Genomic DNA, 3414 nt, shown 5'->3' on the forward strand with positions numbered 1-3414 from the left:
ATTCTTCCAGAAGCCCAGTTGCTGTCATTATGGTTAAAGGAACCCAGAGATTGCCTTAGAAATGGAGCAATTACAGGCTTCTAGTTTCAGAGTTTCTTCAGCAAAACACCTCTTGTAAAGGGCTGGTGGGCTATCAAGTGAGTTCACACTGATGAGCTCTGTTGATTTATAACCAACCAGAAATCTTGTTGAGTTGTAATATTTGACTTTGGACCCTGAAATTTCTCTGAAATTTATATCTTCTAGAAACATACCCATAGGACTTCACCCATCCTCCTATGGCCTCCCTTTAATAACTTCTCCTTGGTCTCTGCCTCCAAGGCAACTGAAGCAATAGGTGGAATTGGTAAAACAGAGCTCTGGCCCCTGTTTGCATCCCAATTATTTGCAACTTACGATGTGAAAAATTACTACCCTATTTCAGGGGGTTGTGCACAGCAGGAGTTGTTTGGGAGAATCTGTGTGATCGGGCTTTCCTTATTTCTAGGTTACTTCCAGGTATACCCTCTCTTTGTTGGTGGGATAACTTCACTGTAGAGCAGAAGGTGCCTGTTTAACAGTTTTGTAGGTAGCGTGGTTTTCTGACCCTTGGCAGCTTTGGATCACTTGCTACAGACAGAAACGGGCTCTGACTTAACAATGCTGTATATCTACTTACTTCCTACCATTTGAAGAAACGCCATCTTATATTGAGGGTTACCTTCCGTTTGAAGGACCTTACTGAAGGCCAGACGCAGGGTCTGGCATACTCTGATTTCTTAATATTTTTCTACGAAGCCACCAAAACATTATCATGGCCTGTTTGCCCAGATATAATAAAGTAATAGTTAATATCTACTCTGTTTTCATGTAAGATGGATTGCCGCCTTCCCAAATGGGAGTGGCATGATTTTCCCTGCCTCTGTGCCCTATCAAACAAGCTCAGCCTACTTTTAAGTCTCTGCCATCTGCCTCAGTTTACTTACTGATACTAGTATTTGTATTAGGAATATTTGGGTTGCTAGTGATGGAAATTGAAGTGTAACTTGCTTAAGAGCAAAAAGTGGAGGGGAGAAGTATTGAGGGTCCTGGGTAGCTCATGTGAGAGCTGCAGGCAGAGGCAGCTTCAGAGACTTGTGTGCCTGGAACTGGGGATTGACTCTTTGTATCTATCTTGTATTCCAGATTCTCTCTGCATATTGGCTTCATTTGCTCAGACTCTTCCACGTGGCTGCAGGGAGCTCTGGTCACATCCCACACCTCACAAACAAAGCAGGAAGGTGGATTCTTCCTTTCTTGCTCCAGGAAAAATACCTGAGTAGGGCTCTGACTAGCCCTGCTTGGGCCAGTTATTGAGGCTGAGGGGTGGGGCTGGCATCAGTTAACTAACTCACTGGGCTACTTTTCAGAGATTGGGAACTCCTACCAGAATGACACTGGCTGAATTCCTACTGTCATGGTTGTTTTCATGGGTGGTCACACTAAATACCCCAGCAATTTTGAAAACACACCCAAGGAACTGATAATTTCCTTTTAATAGTAGATATAAAAAGCATTATTCATTATCTTCAGAGACAACCAACTTTCTTTAAAGATACCACCGTTTTTTTCTTGCTGATGGCATCCTTCCAGTTTTGGGAAAACAGTCACGTTCTGCCCAAATTATGCTTTTGATGAATGTGGTCCCTGGATATTCAGCTGGGACAGTGATCTACAGAGACAGCAATTGAAATGGCCAATCACAGGAGCCACTAAATCACGCCTGAGTGCATGTGTGTGATTAACAGCAGGTGCTGAGGATGTCAGAGCTGGCAAATTGGAGTCTTCCTTTCTCCTCACCTTAGTGATGCTTTAGGTTTCCCTGGAACTGAAATTTCTGCAGAAAGATATACTTTGTCATAAACAGTTGCTCACTGGATACTTAGAATCCTTAGAAGCTTTGCAGTTGCTTTTTAAAAACGTATTTCGTTTCTTTCTAGCTTGATTCTGAACCCCTTGGGATCAGGGACCAGAGTTTATAATTTACTTATACACCTGGAACAGACCCATGTTCACAGAGGTGTTTAGCCAGAGATGTTTGGAGGGTTGTTATGAAGGCAGGTAGAGGGATCAGATGTGGCTTTAAAAAGTGCATAGAAAAGGCTTTCCAATTTCAAGTGCACAAATAGCTGTGACTGTGGAATAAGTATTGATGTTGGAGATCGTAGTTATCTGAGTTTTAGTTCTTTTTCCTACCCTGACTAATATTTTTGAGCAAGAATATTAATTAAATCAATAAACATTTTATCGAATGACTATTTTGTGCTAGGACCTGGAGGTAACAGCAGACTTGATAAAGTCCCTTCCCTTATGGAGCTTCCCTCTACTTCACATCTTTGGGAGAATACAAAATAACAAGCAAGATAATGACCAAGACAATTATATATGATCAGAATTCTCAGGAAGGAAGGATCAGGTATGACAGAGAGTAACTGGCAAAGCCTTTTAGGATAGGGAGGAAAGGGGGGAGATTCATAGGAGTTAGGAATGCAACCTCTGGCATGAGACAGATCTGAATTTACACGTCAATTTCTTCCACTCACCATCTACATGTCCTAGGGAGAGTTACATAACATCCCTGAAGCTCAGCTTTTTTTTTTTTCATTTAGAATATGGGGCTATATACCTACTATATAAGGTTGTTGTAATAATTAAAATAAAATGCATAGAAAGTGCATAATAATTACTTACTAATGAATAGTCTGTCCATTGTACTTGGTTGTAACAAATGATTTTGAATGTCTTTTCTAGAAAGTTCTAAATTTCAATGATTTTTGTGGCCCAAGTTTCTTTCTTTAAAAAAGAAAAGAAAAAAGTAACCTTTCTGATTACTTTCCAGGTTGCAAAGGCTTTCAGTGAAATAGGAGATGGATAATTGTCGTTTCTTCTTAACTTTGCAATCTTCTGAGCTCAGTATCTTTAAATAGGAAGCAGCCATAAATCTTGCAAAGTTCAAAATCCATTACCTAAGGGATATGGTTAATGTCTCCCATCTTGAAGTGTAATTATCTTTTTAAGAGAAGAGTTGGCTAAAGAAGGCCATGGTTGATTTAAAAAAAGAATTCCAAACCAACCATTAAATCAACGGTTGCTCTTAATTTAATTTGTTGCATATGGTTTCAGGTGTGGGTGCGCCAAGCCAAAAGATCTGTGGGATGAACAGAATCAGATTTCTATTTCTCTATATATTTACATGTAAACAGATTAGAATGGATGGTTTCCCATACCATGCCATTCAGGGATCCTGTGACACATATCACCTCAACTGGTAGCAGACCTAAGATGCCAAGCCCCAGTGGTCTGTAAGGCAGGAACACAATGTTCTACACTACAACTAGGGTTCTAGTCCTACTCTACTAGACTAAGAGGTAGATGCCAGGTGTTCTGTTCCCAGCA

Source organism: Suricata suricatta, chromosome 2, assembly GCF_006229205.1.
Source record: "Suricata suricatta isolate VVHF042 chromosome 2, meerkat_22Aug2017_6uvM2_HiC, whole genome shotgun sequence".
Taxonomy (NCBI): Eukaryota; Metazoa; Chordata; class Mammalia; order Carnivora; family Herpestidae; genus Suricata; species Suricata suricatta.